General features: G+C 33.9%; 1 protein-coding gene across 2 annotated transcripts in view; it reads left to right on the top strand.

Moving 5' to 3' along the window:
• The window catches only part of LOC147074394 (heterogeneous nuclear ribonucleoprotein K homolog), a 210,327-nt gene that overhangs the window by 69,300 nt on the left and 121,644 nt on the right, over positions 1-19,383 (top strand). Inside the window, exon 1 of one of the 2 annotated variants that reach the window (XM_085943662.1) lies at positions 4,797-5,037. The exons of the other annotated variant lie outside the window; for it this stretch is intronic. The gene's annotated coding sequence lies outside the window, so the exon portion shown is untranslated. Of the gene's footprint in view, positions 1-4,796; positions 5,038-19,383 lie in introns of those variants that run through there. 2 annotated transcript variants of the gene reach the window in all.

Here is a 19,383-nt window from a genome sequence, read left to right as displayed (position 1 = left end):
TTGGTATGTCTATTTATTATATAGGTATAATTTAAGTATTTTGAGTTAACAACGGATTATGTGTCTATATATAAATGTGTATGCTAGAAAAAAAATCAGGGTCATCCGATATAATATAGATTATAGAACGTACAGATAAACCACAATTAGCATTATGCATGTCAAACTTCAAATTGCAATTACTCCATAACATGATTTAGAGACATACCAACTTTTGGCAGTAACCCCACAATATTTTTATTACCTGTTTATAGTTATGGGTACATTTATGACGTATGTATAGATTTATGTACTTAGTTATAAACACAGCAATGTTTACTCAATATTATTGGATACAAGACTTTACCATAAACCACATATTAATAAATGTACAAATAATTATAATATGTACAATATACCTTGCCTTTGGATCAATGAAGCAGCAAGAATTAGTCGATTTAACTGTAAAAACAATCACGAGGCGCGCGCCTCAACCGCCAGCTACTTACCCGTCATTGTGGCATTCTACACAAATTTTAAGCAAGTTGGTAGCATTTACATCTGGCCGGCAGCTTTATCCACCTTCATAATTTCACCGCTACATCTATCATCATTCATAACAGGAAACATATAAAATTAAATTCCTGGTGAAACTTCGATGTTGTGACTTGTCACCATACCGAAATTGGATCGATATAGGTAGGTAATATGAATAATTCAAAAATATGTTTCTACAAATAAGTTTTAATTTTAAATAAAACCATAAAATTATTAGTAACCCATAAGATTAAGATGGGATCATTTCTAACGAATTCATATTTCATAACGTTTTTTAAAAATATATGTTTTTAAATAATTGAATAATTAAAACACTTTAAATTGTAAATTATCTAAGTAAAATTTTGAAAAATTTAGACGCATTTTTCTTCTAAGGCTCAGAAAATTCTTGTTGGGATCTTCTCGAATAATATATCAAGGGTAGATTCGTATTTTTTTGCAAGTAAGTATTCAGCATTGAGAGTCATAAGCCGGTCTGCCTATTTGTATGTACGAGGGTGGGTCAATAATTCCTTAGAAAAAAGCATTAAAACAGTTTTTATTTTTGTATTTTTTTTATTTCTCAACATTATCTCCTTGGAGCTCAATACACTTGGTTAGACGTTTCTCAATTTTTTTTAAACCGTCAGAAAAATAAGTTTTCGGAAGGTCCTCAAAATAAGCATTTGTCCGATCGATGACTTCTTCATTTGAAAAAAAACGTTGTCCACTTAGCCATTTTTTTAAGTTTGGGAAAAGGAAAAAGTCACTGGCTAAATCTGGCGAATACGTTGGGTGGTCGACCAATTCGAACTTCAATTCTTCAATTTTAGCCATTGATCGTAAACATGTGTGAACACGGGCATTGTCCTGATGAAAGAGGATTTTTTTCCTGTTTAAATGAGGCCGTTTTTCTTCAATTTTGTTTTTTAGCTGGTCCAATAAAGATGCATAATAATCCCCTGTTATTGTTTTTCCTTTTTCCAAATAGTCAACGAAAATAATTCCACGTGCATCCCAAAATACAGTAGCCATAACCTTACCAGCTGATTTTACGGTTTTCGCCTTCTTTGGACATGGTTCGCCTTTTGCAATCCACTGCTTTGACTGTTCTTTCGTCTCGGGAGTATAGTGGTGTATCCATGTTTCATCTACAGTCACAAAGCGACGAAAAAATTCATCCGGATTGCGTTGCATGAGCGACAACAGGGCCTTAGAGGCCACCACCCTATTGCGTTTATTGTCGACTGTGAGCAAACGCGGCACCCATCTTGCAGAATTTTTTTTCATGCCTAATTTGTCATGTAAAATAGAAATGACGCTACCTTTTGAGATCCCTGTAACCTCAATTATCTCACTCAACTTTAATCTTCGGTCACTTAACACCATATCGTGGATTTTATTGATCATTTCTGATGTAGTCACCTCTACAGGACGTCCTGAGCGTGGTTCATCCTTTGTTGATGTACGACCACGTTTAAATTCATTTAACCAGTTATAAATAGTTGCAAGTGAAGGAGCAGATATGCCGTGAACTAAATCCAACTCATTTTTTATTTCCTTTGCTGTTAACCCTTTTATATTAAAATGTTTAATAACAGCTTTAAACTCAATTTTCTCCATTTTCCATTTTTCTATTTTCCACAAGCAAATTTTTTTTTAAATGTACGAGAAACACACAACAACCCGACCAATCTGATTGAAACTTCGCAGCATACTGAATCGGTAGTGCCGCTGCATGAAAACAAACCGCTTACAGTACTAGTCGCGCCACCTGTCGGCTTTTCTAAGGACTTATTGACCCACCCTCGTACCTACATACAATTCATTTTTTACATTCAATTTCATATTTCGAACTGTTCCGGTACAAATCGAACGTGTTTCGTTTTCGAAATTGCCAGTGTAAGTAGTAATTAAAATCGTTTCATTCATTAAACAATCGGTGTGTGTACTTATGCACGCGTGTTAGAAGTTATACTTCTTTGGCGTAATAAAACAAAAACAGAACTTGTGATAAACTAGATTCTTCGACTAGCTCTTAATTATCTTGTTAAATTACACACTCAAGAAAAAGGACCGCTTATTGGAACGCCGTTGGTTTACTTCTATACATTTTAACTTATATTACTAAAGTATATAATTATTTATCGTTGTTTTTATTTTTAAAGTAACAACTGCCACTATGAAGTTTAATAGTTTGTTTACGTAAGGAATTGCACATGGCCGACAATAATAAATTCGCTGCCTAGCAACGGAACAATTCTAAACTATACTATTATACTGTATAATCGTCACGATTGCAGTATCATTATGTGGCGTAATGGTTGTGCGTTCGGCTGATAACCGAACAATCCTTGGTTCGAATCCAATCGAGTGGGTTTTTTTGTGTGAAAAATGAATTATGGGTTACATGTCACACGCCAAAAATACACTCTGATCTGATTTTCCAAACGCGCCTAAAGAAGTATAACTTCAAAAAAAGTTTCAAGTGTTATCTTGAAAATATCTACATGTTTTATAATGGAAATCGCAGATTGAGTGATTCTAAAATTGTGTTGAAAATGATAAAATGTTTGTGGTTTATGTCAGATTTTGGCGATTACTGTTTGAAGTTTTAAATATCATTTGTAAAGGATCTTGACATTACATTTGACAGTAATATGAACTAATTCCCCATATGGTTAGCATTTTTATAAAAAGGCGCTATAAATGTTGGGTTTCATTTTGCGTACTTATTGAGTCTTTTTCGGAGATGTTACGGCATTAAAAATTATTTATACCAAATTCTTTAGTTCGAACTTCGAAGCAGGCTTGAGAGTGGGTCTATTGTTTGTGCACCGTATCAGTTGATATATACGTCATTATGGTGGAGAGGGTTCAGAAGAAATTATTGAGACTCCTTTACCTGATGCTTTATCTAACTGACTTTCTCTTAAGGGGGGACATGCTCGTCGAAGGTCAAAATTGAGTTTTTATTGTATTTTCAAACCATGATCCTGGACACTCCTTAAACGTTGTAGATAATCTATTTATATAATTTTGAAGCCTTATTATCCTTTATAGTTATTTTAAACATTTGATGACTGCATAAAGTATTTTTGTTACATAAAATAGTATTCTTTTAAACCTCTCGCTCTAATGTTTTAGAATATAGTCATATTTCGGTACATAACTGTGCAGTGGTGTTAAAATTTTTTACATTTATTAATTTTTAAACGCATTTATAAAACCATTAGCATAATTTATTACAATATAATTTTTGTAAAATATTCACGATAAAAAATTATATTGATAATCTCTGTGATCCCAAATTTGACAAGAATTAGGCATTTTATTATTCAAAAAATCGGCAAGATTAACACATTTGAAGATGATTCTAAAGATACTTATTATAAGCTATGTCTTTGACCATTCAAGTGTGATAAACATTTTATGAATAATGATTGCTTTATAATAATTATTGACCTAAGAATAAGGTCGTGTTTTTTTGAAATACGCCATTTCTTTTGTCATTCCCCAGTGGTTAAACTACAACATACGGCCGTAGCCATAAATTGACAAACTATAATTAAAGTAGGGAGTAAAATGATATTGACGCGCGTGTTTGAAGACGATATCTTTATTTGTACCTTTTCGGACATAGACGGCGTGTAAATGCGAACTCTGCTATTCTTGGTAGTGTTGACATGCGTGATCGCGGAACATCAGAGTTGTTTGTTGTCACAAGGTGCAGAACTCACCTGTCGGTAATGCTAACTGTGTTCAACCAAAGCTATTCTTGGTAGTGTTGACATGCGTGATCGCGGAACATCAGAGTTGTTTGTTGTCACAAGGTGCAGAACTCACCTGTCGGTAATGCTAACTGTGTTCAACCAAATCGCTTCGATATGTTCCACCTACGTCAAAATGAGTAGGTCATTCGGCGTACTTCATGTACTTATAATTTTTGTATTTAAATGCTACTTCGATTTCTTGTTTTTTTTAAAATACTGTTTAATACTATTTATTCGGTTTTTTCCCCTCAAGTCATGTTGTGAACGTCTTGAATTTGTAAGTTGTAAAGCTCACTATGTAAATAAATAAATTTGAAGCATTATTATTTAGGCCTTGTCCATATTATAGGAAGCTTTCTTCAACATCTTTGGATGATATCTTCATTCACAATAATATTTTTAAAATAAAATATATGTTAATTAAATTGATTTATCGTTGTCCAACTTGATCGAACGGCTTGCCAAAGATATCCAACCGGCCTTCCATTTCCCGCGCTTCTCTCGCTTATACCGCATCGTTCATCAGTGCCGTGCGGACGTCTCGACGAGTGAACAGACAGCCAGTGAAACGAAATCTCGCGGAGATATCGAACTTTGGCCCTTCATTTGGCAAGTTGTTCCGTTCAGTTCAGTGGCTAAATCATCAGTGAAGGACGTCAGATTGTTTTCGTCGTAGTTCGTGAACCAAGTGGTCGAATTCCTTCGTGGGAAGCTAGCTATCCTCGGATCGGAATCCCTCGCGTGCGATGTATGTGATCTAGTTTTTTTTGTTGTCATATTATAATGCTATGTTGATGTGTTTGTTTTTTTTCTTCTCCGGCCTGCGATGACAGCGATTTTTATCCACTCAACCGTAGGCATCTGTTTTTTTAGTTCTTGGTCAATAATAAATTTAAATTATATTTATAAATTTAATGGTTTGCCTTTGTTTATAATATGTACACTGTATTTTGGTCAACACAAAGCTTGAAAGTGCCGAATGGCGAAACCCAGGTCGCTCAAAACAATCAATATAAAAGTTAACAGTAAACTTTGAATATTAATTAAATTGCACTAAGTACAACACTATGTATTAAAAAATAAAATATGGTTTACTGAGTTAACTGAGCTACTCTGTATTTTTCCTTTCATAAAGATTCTATTGTCGTCACCTCTACGCACACTGTATTATATTATAAATATCGACCTGAACTTTGACAACACCATAGATAGACAAACTAACATAAAGGAGCATAGATAATAATTATACAAGAATTTGTAATACCTACTTAGGTAAATCTAAAAATAATATTCACTGATGTGGTTCAGAAAAATTCTTCGATGAATAAGATTGTTATTTTATTACGGAAAAAAATAATTCTTTATGTTGTTGATAAAGAACTATTTGTTGTGAATAGTAAAAATATTATTGACTATACTCGGCTTTACAGTTTAGTTGTTTAGTAAGTTTAAATTTAAAAACGATAAAAAGGATGACCATTGTATTTCTGTTGAAATTCATTTTAAATATAGTAAATGCCTATATTAGAAATCCTGAAGCAATTTGTTTTAACTGGTTTTGATCGTTTCCAATATTGCAAAATATCTGCGCTTGCATTAAAAAATCAATTATCTTTAAACGTTGAAGTTTTGTTGGGCTCTACAGTTATTAGTCAATACTTCCAATACCAAAGATAAGCGTAGTCACAATAAGTTACTGTAAAAACATACAATTTATTACTTTACCACCAGTATGCATATTATTATCGTATGTCATTACCGAAAGTCTAACTTTGCCAAGTAACAGCGTATCTTTTTAAAGAATAATAAAGCCAGACAAATGATGAAAAAGATGGGCTTTTGGCTTTTTGCATCTCATTGTGGGACTATGTACCATGGACCTAACTGTCTCTTGCGATGTGCACGTAATTTCTCTTCCATCAATATATTAGCATAATTTTTTTCCCGGTTTGTTCACTGTCGTAAGACTTTTTTTTATAATTTCGTAGATTTCTCACAAAATAAATTGGTATTTATTTAAAAAAAGAAAATCAATAAAACTAGACATGCATACTATAAATATCTTAACAGTTTATATCGTTGTTTTTGTCAATATGTACAATTTATTATTTATTATACCATATATCAATTCAACAACAATCACAACTGTATCTATTAATAATATATTATATGCTAATCAATTCAATCGAGTAATATCAATTAATAGGTTTCAACACATTCTTAGAAGTAATCTTAATAAAGTAAACAAACAAATCAGTGAAATGTAATTACTAATATCGATAACAATTAATTGAAAAGTATCAATTAAATTCGATCGTCTGTCAATAATACACAAAAAACATTCTGTTGATTACCTACTACGCCACCTTCAAGCGAATGTATTAATTATATATAATTAACACCTTTCCCTAAGTTTTGCGGGTTTGTTTCTGTCCTGTGTAGCACCTATCTGCGCTTCAAAAATCCTACGCTCTTCCACGTAGGTACACATTTGCATCCCGAGTCCCGACCCTCACTTCCGTCCCTTAAATTACGTATAACGCAGTGTTTCCCTACGTTATTTCTGCCAAGCCCTACTTCAACGCTTCAAAAATCTCCATGCCCCCTCTATCAAAATTTTATAGTAACATAATTCTGGAAAAAAATGAATTGCTTCAAATAAAAAAAGCACGTAGGCAATACTATTTTTAATTTAACTTTCGTAAGTAAATATGTATAGGTATTACGTTACATGTACAACTCGGATGAAAATTAGTATTGTCCTTGTGCTATGCTTCGTCTTAAAATTATTATCAAGATGACCCTTTTGCCCCCCAAAACATTCAAATTGCTCCCCGGTGGGGCGTACGCACACGTTGGGAATCACTGGATAGCGCCATGATATTGTTAGTCATGACATTTTGGTTGGTTCATTGGTGTATGTTTGTCTTCGGCGGTACGGATCTCGAAAGCCATTGTGACAAAGTACGATCGCGGTTACTAATATAAGAAAATAATCACAAAAGGATATTTTTTTATTATTAATTCATCTGCCGTTTACGTAACGTGTTTATAGCCCCTAATCTTTGTATTCTTATCAAGTATTAATAAGCACGCATAGTGAATGGCTGGAAATGTATTTGATAAAGATTTGCTTTATCGCAGCATTGTTCTTATCAATCTAAGCTTCTGAAATACACTGCATCTGTGTCGCTCATTGTTTCAAACTACTTTCGAAATGTGCCGGCTAGACGGCAGCGACTTGCCTGCGCGGTATAGTTTGTGCAAACTACTTTTACAGCGCTTTTTGGTTTGTGCGGGCTACAGTTTTCCCGTCCATACACACAGGCTTCCCAATACAAAATTGCACAGGTAAGCTTGTGGTAAAGCATGAGCGTCTAGCCGATGCTATTTGATATTGTTTTATGGGTATCCACTTTCTTCTCAAACTAAACGTCTGAGAATGCCATGCGTAATTTCAATAATGCTTGTTTTTTATAGAACTAAAATAGCTTTCCAATTCAGTTGTAACTCAACCTTAAAGAAGGCCGCATTGACTGCATTAAATCACTGTATCAAATCAGACTGTTTATCGTCTAAAACATAATCTATTATATAATATTACCTTCTAATAAAACCAGTTTAAACATAAAAGGTGTTTATATAAAGTTGATCCCACCGTTGCAAATGGTCCAGACCTACGCTATACGTTAGAATGCACCGACACTGACTTAGAGACCATCCATTGACTAAAAACGTACGCGCTTCAAGAACTGTGTGCCATATTAAACTTATGATTTCTGTTCATGAAAATATATTTTCACAAAGTAAATTATACGCGTTTGATTGTATTTGTTTATCATTATACTATACACTTACACTTCCAAATTTGGTGAAAATATATTTTCATTAACAGAAATCATAAGTTGAACAGTTTTAAGCCTTGTTACTGACATTTGCCCGGACATAATATTATCTAAACCAGAGGCTCGTCAACTGCAGATAAAACATCCCCGTTTAAATAGTATCAGTATCCCATTAAACGCGAGTTTGGACGGGTAGGACATTGGCGTAGTAAGATTATTTTATTAAAAGCATCGGTACGGTAACAATTAAAATTTATGCTGTCCTCGTAGTAATCAACAATGTTCTATTATTGCGCGGGAGGATAACATTACGAGCGAATAAATACCAATGGCACGGAACAAAGATTATGCTAATCTGTAGTAATTTAATCAATGTCTTTATGGCAGGCCCACTTAATTCTGAACTAGTTTCCCCTGCCACCTTTTTATGAATCTAATACAATTGATTATACGGTGAGTATTTCAGCTCAAGCCAATGGTAAAGAAATATAATAAAAATATAAATAAATCAATAATATTATTATACATTGTGTTGAAATTTAAAATTACATTATTCTGTTATAAATCAATGCGTTTGGACCTATACCTACATATAATGAATCGTATAAACGTATTGTATTACATAACGATTTTAGTATGATTGAATCGGTTACTATATAAGAAATTGTATCTACGTTGAAAGCAATGAATCTTTTCTTTGTGAATAAAATAGAACAAAGCAGTTACAATATGTGTAGTGCTCTTTTCGATTTTGCGTCAGTATGATGGTTAATTTAATATTTTTAAAATAGGTGCGTAACACTAATGCGATTTTATTTATCACAGTGCGGCCCTAACATAATTTTATAATAATATATGTAATATGCCACCCATAGACTGAAACCGTACGTAGTTATGAACTGTATGCCATCTAAACCTATGTATACATACCCAACCCAAGCATATTTGCGGCTGAGTGTATTTGTTTATATTATACATATTATATAATAGGTACTTATAATTTATTTTATCATTATCTATGCCTTTTTCGGTTGTACATTTCAATTAGGATATTTATTATAACATCCTAAATTATTAATAAGTACCTACTGCAATACATTTCGCATTGCAAAACACCAAACTTTTGCGATCTGAAATTTATTTGGCAGGGCTGTAATGAGATAAAAATGCACTTTGCTTTAGTATCATAAGCTTAAGGCATTTTTTTTTTTAAAATAAAATATACCCAATATTCCGTCGAACTGTTTAAACAGTCTGTCGTCTTGTTTATGTCTCCACGCCATGCTGCCAAGGCATTGGATATTATTTTTTTCTTTCCTATGGCACCAGCTCACATTGAAAACTTCTGCATTTGCCATCAATAGTGTTGTAGTACAGAAAGATCATAAGAATTCCTCCATGTACACGAACTATTTGATTATAACAGAATAAATCAATTTAAATTTTATAGTGATTTTACCAGCTCACATTGAAAACTTCTGCATTTGCCATCAATAGTGTTGTAGTACAGAAAGATCATAAGAATTCCTCCATGTACACGAACTATTTTATTATAACAGAATAAATCAATATAAATTTTATAGTGATTTTATTTATTTCTTTCTATTGTCTTGCCATCAGTCGTAAACTCATAACTCTTCGGTTATAATGCTGAACTAGCCAAGTATTTCTTTGCATTGCAATATTTATTGTATAATATAAATTTATCTAGCGGACAACCGGTTTGTTTGTAAAATTCTATCCAGCGAATTAAAATAATGCTGGTGCTTGATGATTTATTATTAATCCTTATTGACCGGCCAGTTTCGTTTTTGTATACATTTTGTGCACTGTGTACCAGAAGTGCGCGTTTTTTATCGGATGTTTTTTGTGATATTATATTATGTGGTTAATTTGCAATTTGCATAACTAGATATCGAATAATATTTGCGAACGATGGACAGTCATTTAAAAGCTTATTAACTACATAATATTTGATTGTTTGCACGCACACTAGGTATCTATTATATAATATAATTATTAACATTACAAGAATGCAATAACTCTAGCAAAATGTCACTTACGATACCAATTGTTAGCATTCTATAAATGCGTTAACATAATTGAATAATTAATACTAAACTAAAAGTTGTCTCGGAATTAATAAACAATTTTTACACCAGTAACAATACAAAACGCACGTTTGCCATAGATTCCGGTTTTGTTTATTAAGATATTTTATTCTCCTTCAACCCGAACATGTCCACTGCTGGACTCTCTCATTTATTCCATTTACAGCTTGGAAGTACAACAAATTTGGAGTTTGCGTGCATGGATCAAAAAATCGGTAGAACGATAGTGGCGAACCTGCCGGAAGAAACATGAACTACACTGCACAGAACATTTTTAAGTTACCCGAGTATCTAAGAACCTGTCCAAACTTGTCAGAACCTGTCAAATAGCACCATACAATGACAAAACCGTGTCTCGGTTACGCTTGAAGAATAAGATTGGAGAGACAGTCAGCACTTTTACGTGTAAACAGTTATTATCGCGATAGTTTAAAATACACAATATTGGTGGAAGTAAACCCATGCACATGTACCAGGCACTATTATGGTAGATCAGAGCACATGTCATTTATAATAATTGTAATATAAAGACTCCATCTTCAAATCCCTCTTATCTATATTAAATTTATTGTATCATTCGTTGTTTTTGTCCCCATCTTCACCTTTCCTAAGGTTTAGGGTTAGACCATGACGTACAATGGCTTCATTACAATATGTAGGTACCTATACCTAACTACATGGTGTTTCTCTAATAATAATTATTATATACGAATTATTATAAATAATAAATGTCTCCGTAGCTCTAGGACACCGTGTATAAATCTATTATAATATTTTCCGTATAAACACGATATCGATATTTTCATACAGCGTTGAGGGAGATTCGACGATCTCCAACACTGCGTGTTTAGTCTCTTAAAATATATTCACTTCCTAAATTTTGTATTTTTCTATTGGAACGAGTAATGTGTATTACTTACCATTATTTGTTTTATCATCTCACGTATTGGTTAGCATGCACGTCTCTCTGTCGGTATGTTGCGGATTCGTATCCCGCTTACGTCAAACATCAAACCCAGTCTAAGATCCCCGCCGCTTGCACCATATCCATCTCGCAGTCAGGTCGATATCACAATAAGTAGGTACATATTGGTTTTCAATATGCGTATGGGACCGAATATTTTGTGCATGGACCCACCCACTGGTTCGTGCACAGGCCTAATATCAAATTAGTGGTGATGCGAAAGGTTGTAAATTGTCTTACCCGAAAATTTAAGATGCATGCATATTGTTATGTAACATTTTCAAATTTACGTGTTAGGTGGAGCCTTATTTACTTTACTAATTTAAATCTAAACCGTGAACAGTTTGGATTGTACAACTTCGCCAAATACCATATATATATATATATTTAAAACATTTTAAATTAAAAATGTAGGTACCTATTATAAAAAAAGCTGTATTTCCACTATGTTATTCCATACAATGACATCCAAGAATGCTGCGATCATGTCTGTACCTATATAAACAGTGCATCTGTTCATTTACAACATCTGTATAATATATGTATATTACTAAATTACCAACTTCTTCCTTTGTCGTAATTCAGCTAAGATCACGTCTTAATATTGAAATTTATTATAATGTGTAATTAATTGAGTTTTTTTATTAAGCTAAATGATAACTCACTCTTACCTTGCGGCAATCGGTCGATTACCTGTGCATAACTCGAGCACGATATGTCGTGTCCTTATCTCGACATTCAGTGCCGATGTAGGTACCTACATAATATGTATACATAGTATATTATAAGTCTTTCTCGAAATTGATTTCGAGCAATAAATTTTCGGCGAAACACGCTACAGCGTGCTTACATGCCTGTTCGACAAGTTTTTTAAACGTCGAATACTGAAATATATTACCTATTGTTAAAATGTTATGTATATAATATAATGCGATATATGTAAATATATTGCGAAAATAATGCATTATATGATAATAGTATAAACGTACCTAATAATTGCCAATGTAATATTTATTATGTTATTGCGAACCAACCTAATAAAGAAATAAAGTGTCAGTGGGATGCGATATCACGAACCGTTTCCTCTGTGCAACACACAGAACTGATATGGTCCAACACTATTTAAGTAATAGGTACGTGAGCTCGAAATTATTTACAACGATATTCTGTAACCCCGGGAAGTAGAGTTCGTAAGAATCCAGAATCGCCGAGAAATCCTGAATCCTGTTAAGTAAGATAATGATGAAATGTTGTCTGCATAGGTAGACATGTAAATGTAGTAGATACTTCCTGTTTTTTTTTTAATACGTAATCCGTGCAATAATTCAAGCAATTGGGGCGAAACTAGTTACTTAATACATTTCCCCGTTGTTTTTCTTTTGTACGCAATGTACGTATAATGTTGGTAGTTTTAGAGATAATTCCAAAAATCGTGTTAGGTACCACTTTTTTTATTGCCTACAATTACATAATTATTATTCACTAAGTATTCAGTGAAACAGGATAAAATTGGCATCCTTTAATTATAGCTTTGAGGTCTATAGTCAATGATATACCTACGATGTTGTGTACAGTTAGATTGCCTATAATGTTGTATTTACCTACATCAAACTGTGATTTTTGAAAAATAAATGGTACTTATAGTTCTCACTAAAGTTGGTGCAGAGCGGAGTGTACGATATTTAAATATTTAATCTTAAATAATTTCTCATGTAAGATCGTTACTCGCGACACGTGACCAATTAGAAAATAGATAAATTACTGTTAAAAATTATATTTTTTTATTGCTAAACTTTAATATGGGGGGAAAACTCTTTGTGGACGACGCGGATTTGTCAGATTCAGTTGGTGTTTCACTTGCATCGCATAAGCTCGCGTGATTTTCTTTTCGTTTTTGCGACATGTAGCTACGTTTTTGGCGCATCCGGCTTGTTATTCAGGAACTTTACGCAAGCACTTGCGACACTCTGGCGTTGGAACTTCCTGCGTGTCGGTTGCAATTTGAATTCACTTATAATGATATTAAATCCACGTGCATAACACTTTTTATCTCATATTGTTTCGGCCACCGGTATATTAACGGCGGCATTAAATAATCAAAGTTCTAGGTGTAACTATATAACTAAATAACGTGATAAATACCTGTCAAAGGTGGGATCAGGCATGAGAATAAGGCAGTGGCGACGACTCTATACCAGGCGAATTATTATTAAATAATAACTATTTTATATTCTACCTATTACCTATCTCTAACACCAGACTGTAGGTACCTATGTATAATACAAATTACTGTCGGCTTGTTTAGCTAGACAGACACGTAGCTATTGGCACTAATACGTAAGCAGTTGTTCCACTAATAGATTCAAACAAACGCTTCAACTGATTTTGTACATTCCACGCATACAACACATACATGGGGTTACACACGTATTGTAAAAAAAACACATACACATAACGTCAAAACCAGTGTCATACTATCACGTGACCCGAGGGTGTAGGTATTTCAGCCTACACTTAAAAGATGCAATTTTTATACCATTTATTTCTGAAACAGTCTCGTGACAAAGCTCGTGGCGTTCTTTTAGCCCGAGCTCGAACGCAGTAGTGCATTCATTTTCTTAAACATATATTTAAGTGCTTTAGTATTATCGATGGCCGAGCGGCTTACGCTTAACCTAATAGGTTGACCAAGTGGCTAACATCCATTTATCGTAAAATCAATAATCATTTAATGCAAATCTCCACTTTGTAGAAGCCCCTATTAGGATCGGACATGGTAAAAAAAATATTTACTACAAAAAGGTAAAATATCATATTTTTTATTCATTAAAATACTGAAGAGTACTGTACTTATTGCTGTCCTATGACGTTTTTTAGTTATCTATTACAGCCTATCTACTTTTAACAGGCACCCTTCGCCGCTGGTATAAGGGATGGCACATTTGGGACATGTCACCAAGTAGGTACTGCACCCGTATTTTAAATTAGCAATTTACTCTTTACTGCACGTCTACTTGGTATAATGGCAACCGTTTTCGCTAACATATTGCAATATGGTATTATCTCGTTGTATTTAGCGGGGCCCATCACGCTCTGTTTCCGCACCGTATTTCTCTGGCCATTTTGCAAATTGATACCGGAAAATATTTACGACACGGAACGGCGCTTGGTGAAAATTAAGTTTGCCCGCGCGCCAACTTATCAGATGTCTACTCCTCGGTTAGTCTACAAAATGTAAAGATTTTGACAGAACTACTAGTACGTTTTTTTTATCATCCACAACAGGGTTGCTGCGATGTAACACTTCGAAAATACAAAGGTGGCATTTTGCAAAGGTGGCATTTTTATCCATTTCACCGGGTCTATCTTCGCTATTTTGTACAATGTTGTTGACCACAACGTTTACAAGCTGGTAGGGTTTGCAATACCGGTATTCAATTATTTATCGATACCGAAATACCGGTTTCAAAAATCCATAATACCGGTATTAAGAAAGTATACACGTTTATGTTTTTCGCAAATGAATTTAATGTTATTTTTTCATTACTTACTACTATATTGTATATTGCATTTAGTAGACATATAATTTTTATGCTGCCAAAATACAAATATATTGACTTAACCCAACAAAAGTTAAATAACATTAAAACAAAATCTTTCAAATATATTTATAGAATAATAGTCGCGATGAATTAACATATTTCGAAATCGAAAATGTTCATCGCAAACATTTCCAATTATTCTATAACTTTACTATTGATCCAACGTTGATAGTACATCCAACAAACATTGAATTTGATCGAGATTTTCCTATACCCGAGACTTAATGGGAAAATTGGCAGTTGTAAAATATTATTAGATTATTACGATCTATCTATACATATTTATAAAAGTCAACATAATAAAAGTAGGTAGGTACTTAAGGTTGCAATGAAATGGTGTTTCAAAGAGATTTTAATAGTTATATTTATTGATAGGTACTTTTTTCCTGTAATATGTTTTGACGAATATCGGTATTGCAATCCCTAATCAATCGTAGCTACTATAGTCTTGGGTAGGATCGCTCTCCACTCTTTCGTGAACTAGTTGGACACACTGAGGGACTGGATATTGTTTACACTCCGTTGAACCATCGGAGTCGTGATCTGAAACATTGTCGTCCCTCCAAATGATCGACATTGTTCAGTTCTTTCTACAGATCTAGATAACCTATGCTCATCATAGACACTGTGAATTTCTTAATAAGTTAAAAACATTGATGTAATATATCAATGGTTAAAAATGCTATCTCAATTAGCAATAAAGAACAAATGATTTAATTGTTACAATGGTGTTTTATTAGTGTAAATCCTGTGTATTTCCTCGGAAAGTTTTAGTCGACAAATTTCGATACTACATTCGAACTTGGTTATCACGATCACGGAAATAGCGAGATCTCGGATGTAATGAGGAAACATTCGTTGACATTTTCCGTTGACTTCTTTTGTAGTTTATGAATGCCATGCTTATTTCGGGGATTTTTACGATGGTTTTCAGACTTTTTATGTTATATGCTTAAATAGAACGTGGCGCAAAAAATGTTTTATAACGATATGACGAGTAATACTTATAACGAGCAAATTCAGTCGGTCCCTTCTTCCTCGTAATAACCAAGTTCGACTGTAATTGAAGATCTTGGCATAAAAACATCAAATGTCCACTTTTTTCCATTTTCGTTTTATTGCATTTCTATATTCCCTGTGTATGATTACATACAACTGTGCAAAGATATATTTTTTAAAAAAATCATAAGACCCTCAAATCTGCTCTCAAAAATATGCCACTTTTCTAAAAACAGCAATAGTCCAGGCATTTTTGTGTGAAAACAGCAAAGGTCCAGTAGTTCTACACTTTTATCACCAGGCGGCGTTAGTAATGTTAGTATACATTCCATACAATTTAGTGTCTGAGCTGTCAAATTATCCTTGATTCGTTTAATTATTGCTTTTTATAACGTTTTCTTATGATTGTTTTTATATTTTATCATGGATATTACTAGCATAGACATCTGAAACGTCTTGAAAGAGAAAAATGAACAAAACCATGCAACGTTTTTACCAAATAACGGTGACTTTCATCATTGTTCAGTTGGATGCAATATGGAAAATTCTGGGCCCTTCATTATAAAATCTAAAGAGACCGGAGAAAAAGATTTTTTTAATATGAAATATAGATTAAAACTTTGGCATTTCAGGCTAGTTATAATGTACAAAATAGACCAGGCTAGTAAGGGAGAAGTGCTTTGCGAACATTTCAGTTTCTCTCTAGGCTGTGGGATGGATTCAATATAGGTAGTGAATAAAAATCAAATGCAAGTCACGATTGCATTTAAAACAACATAATGGTGGATTAGTTCCATTGAAAGGAGCTAAATAAAAAAATATTTTAAAATTAGCTAAATATTTACAAAACCCAATAAATGTATCGTTTAATTTGCAGTGAAGGTGTCAGACGAGGCTAATCGGTTTTCATTTTTCATGTTAACTATCAATCCATGGTGGAAATCCATTGTTTTAATGATTTAATTTAATAAAACACATTTTTTTACTACTTTTTCCACTTTTAATAAAGAAATCTGGATAGGTTTCGCCCGCCTTAGAGGGACATTTTCAACTGTTGAAAACAGTTGGCAGAAAAACAGAGGCGGACGAAACCGGTCCAGATTTATTTATTAAAAGTGGAATAAGTAGGTACTAAAAAATGGGTTTTATTAAATTAAATCAATAATAATAATATGAAGCTAATCAGTATTAACCCGCACATGATTAAAACATTTTTTCAAATATTTAATTCTTGATTTTTTAGAAACATTGAAGTCGTTTGTTAATAGATAAATAATATGTCCAAACCTTATTAAAAGTTGTATTATGATTTAAAAATAACAGAAATATATATTTTTTATTTTATTTAATAAAATTATAGTTTTAGTCGTACTATTTACATTTCGATCTTTTCAATTTTGCAATAAAAACAACAAATGTCCAAAAATTGTGTAAAAACAGCAAATGTCACACTCATTCTTTTTTAAATATCTATTTAAGCAAAATAAATTTAATATTTTTTTTACATTCATATAGTGCATATACAACTTCTCTATAATTTTTAATTGTCAAATTAATAAAAAAAAATTTCACAACCAAGATATTATGTTTTTACCCTCTCCTGAAAAAAAAGTGTTTTGTGACATTTGCTGTTTTTATGCCAAGATCTTCAATTCTCTTTCGATAGGTAGGAACCTCATCCCTACTGGGACGGGGGCGGTGCAGCGTCGGTCGGCCGGCGCCTGTTGCCCTCCGCCCGCCGAGGCGCCGCGATGGCCCGCCGCCGCCCGGTGACGTCACGCGACGTTCCCCCCACCCCCCCAAATCCACGTCGGTTTTCCACTCGACATTCTGGGAATTGTGTGTGACTCAGCCGGTGGAAGGCTCGTGCACCGTTTTCGACTTGGTTCCGCGGTCAATCGATCGGAAGTGGATCCCACTGCAGTGCTAAATGCACCGACAGTACATTGTTAAACCGTCGTATGTAGTATTTTACCAACATTTCACGTCGCACTAAAAATATTTATGTTTTAATAATTCTAGCCAGGTAATTGAAAATTTTCACTACAAATTAAGAGATTCAGATTCGAGAACATTTTTGAAGCTTTTATGAGCTGCAAATTGTCATTATTCCACCTGAAATAACATTAGCTTACTAACACAAGCTTTTTTAAGCTTTTCCGTAAAGCACAACGAAAGTGTCCGTCAGAATCAGGCATGAGCGTTATTTTCTTAGTATTAATCTAGTTCAAACACTGCATTATTTTTCCGTTTAATGAACATGAAGTAGTATATAGATTTCAATACGAAAATACGAATCTTTTATAGAAATAGGCACCCCCCATAATATATTGGAGATGAGGCAATCGATGGACCGTGGCTCCCACAAGGGGAGGGCTGATAGGGCTCTAGCCTGGGGGCCCGGCGTGGCGGATTGACCAGATAAGTGAGATCAGCACAATCAGCCTGCGGCTCTATTTCATTAAAGAGGGCTTAACATTTTAAAACACGTCGTTGTTCAATCCTTTTTTTGATTATTGTGTGTCGATACTCGATAACTTTAAGTGGATTTATTAAAAATCGTTAAAAATACACTGAATACCCTAAATATTACCTGGATCACCATTTGGAGAACGCTGCAGTGTAAACCGTCACACTACCTTTAATCCTAGCAAAGGTAAGGGGGCCGCCAAAAATTCTAGCATTGGGAGCCCGTTTCAGGATGTGGGGGCCATGCGATAGACTAATGTAATTATCCAGTGGTATTGACAAGGCGGAATACAGGAATTGAGTCAGCTTGGAGAGGCCTCCATACAGCGGATGATAGATAAAAGAGAAAAGTCCGACTTGGAGATAAAGAACATTGTTTAATTTAATATTACGGCTGCGATATTATGTTTTCATTATAATAATACATTTTCCCGTAAAAGCTTCGCGTTGCTTCTCCCTCGAAAGATTTTCCTTTGTATTTTCCTGCGTTACTTGAATATGTAGCCTTCCAAGAGCAACGAAGTTGTACAACTGAACGAATTCCCATTTTCTTGTAAAATTTTCACAACTAAAACCTTAAAGCTACCTTACCGCATGCACGGGGCCATACGTCGGCGATACGAGAGCTATCGGAATTTCCACTCTGAGCAGGAACATGACATCGAGATTGTTATCAAGCATTGAACCCTCCCTGTTCGTACAGAATTGTCTACATGTAACGACACAAAACTTGTGCTTGCGTATACGACGTGTATATGACTATACCAATTATTATTTTATGTTGTGAAGTTTACGTCTTACTTGTTATTAGGGTTGGCATATGGTATAAGAGTCCCAGACAAGACACAACCCCGAAAATCTGCATGCAAATATTTTTACTTTCATATTACCGTTTACCTTAGATTAAAAAAATAGTTTAACGTACACACATGGTGTAGTTGGTGGCCTGTAGCGGCTGACAACAATGCACGCTATTTTTATGTGTGTTTGATCCAATGCAAGAATACAATTATTTGGGCGAATACATAACAATTCCTTAAAAAAAAAGTGTTTATAAAACGCGATATTGCAGATGCTGGTTAGTTTTTAAATTTCAATTAAATC

The sequence above is a fragment of the Rhyacophila brunnea genome, unplaced genomic scaffold (genome assembly GCF_057557595.1).
Source record: "Rhyacophila brunnea isolate RB1 unplaced genomic scaffold, BYU_Rbru_1.0 scaffold_16, whole genome shotgun sequence".
NCBI lineage: Eukaryota > Metazoa > Arthropoda > Insecta > Trichoptera > Rhyacophilidae > Rhyacophila > Rhyacophila brunnea.
The sequence above is the reverse complement of the archived record's forward strand: the minus strand, read 5'-3'. Positions and strand labels throughout refer to the sequence as shown.